Raw genomic sequence first — 1,497 nt, 5'->3', positions numbered from 1 at the left:
AATAGCCATCTTCATGAATGATTTTCATCTGTTTCACAATGGTACTTTTACCCGATTCTCCAGCACCCAGCAGGAGCAGCTTCACTTCTTTGGCCGCTTTCTCCTCGTCCTCCCGCAAGTTGCGGTCGATCATCTTACTCCGCTCCACCGCCGCCTTGTCCTCGGCGCTCAACGTGCAGCCCATGACGGCGGCAGAGTGGGGCCTAGGCCGAGCTCGCTGGCGCTGGCGCTGGTGCTGGTGCTCGTGCTCGCTCCACGGGACTGCGGCTGGACGGCGGGGCCTGCGTCCTGCGGGCGGCCCTGGTGTGTTCTTTGATCTCACCAGCCCCTGCTGCTTCTTGAAGTAAGCATCAGTGAGGTGATATAAATTTTTGTAGAGGTGGCAATGACAAATTCCTGGTGTGTTCTTTGTAGAAGAACACGATTAAGGCTATGAGGCCCAGTCACAAGCAGCAAGCCACTGGCCAACTGCTTCAGGAAGACCACTCTCTTGCCTTCTTACAGTAGCTCAAGAGCTTTAGGGGCACATCTTCAGTAGGGTAGTATCTAGGTATTTGTCTTTTCTCAATTTTTTTTTTTTTATATCTAGATATTTTTTGAAGCTTAGCCACCCAGGTACCTCCGTTCTTGGCCTCACTGACTGGTTTTGTGATTATAGCAAGAACTTTCTCTCTCTTTTTCTTTTCAACCTTTGATTTAGCAGCAGTGTACTTTTTCTTGTACAAAGCCTTTCTAGAATACATAGCAGATCGGGAGTATCTACCAGTTCCTCTAATCAGGACAGGATTTCAGCTGCAGTGGGGCTGCCCCTTCTTGGGTGTTTTTTTGCCTTCTTCACCTTACCCTTTTTACCAGTATCACTGGCAGAAGGCCTCTTGGCTTTGGGTTTCTTCTCTTTAGTGTCTGGCTCCTCAGTTTTTTTGCCTGCCATCTTGCAAGATAGGAAAGAGCTCCACCACACCATTTTGCCATAATATTTCGACAGTGGAGCCGCTGGCCATGGGCTGAAACATGTGGAACTGTAAGCCCCAAACTACCTCCTTCTCTAAATTGTGTATGCCAGGCATTTCTTTTCTGCATGAAAAGCTAATAGAGAAGAGGATTAAATACCCCTTTGGTTAAGAGAGTTGAAAATCATCCACTTGGACCACTATATATCTGTTAATCTCAGTTGGATTTGCCAAAGGTTTTATTAGCCTTGTTTCAGCTTTTGACCTATTGATAAAAAATTTTACCTTTTGTTTTTGAATGTATTATTTCTTCTATTTTGTTTAGATGTACTGTATTACTTCTTTCTTTTTTTAATTTTTTTCCATAATTTTATTGAGAGACAAATAGCAATGAGACAGTTTCAAATCAAATTGGTAGGACAGTTTCAATAATCAACACTTTGCATACTGTCTTCCTAGTGGTTATTTGCTGTACAAGATGCAGACATGATATCCTATTTACAAACACTGTTACAACAAATCCCTCTATTCATTAAGAGAATGTAAC

The 1,497-nt window shown here is 43.8% G+C and overlaps 1 protein-coding gene across 1 annotated transcript in view; it reads left to right on the top strand.

Moving 5' to 3' along the window:
• The window catches only part of LOC101576272 (low affinity immunoglobulin gamma Fc region receptor II), an 18,061-nt gene that overhangs the window by 15,131 nt on the left and 1,433 nt on the right, over nucleotides 1–1,497 (top strand). The window lies entirely within an intron of this gene.

This window comes from Octodon degus, unplaced genomic scaffold, assembly GCF_000260255.1.
Source record: "Octodon degus isolate 3935 unplaced genomic scaffold, OctDeg1.0 scaffold00116, whole genome shotgun sequence".
Classification (NCBI taxonomy): domain Eukaryota; kingdom Metazoa; phylum Chordata; class Mammalia; order Rodentia; family Octodontidae; genus Octodon; species Octodon degus.
The sequence above is the reverse complement of the archived record's forward strand: the minus strand, read 5'-3'. Positions and strand labels throughout refer to the sequence as shown.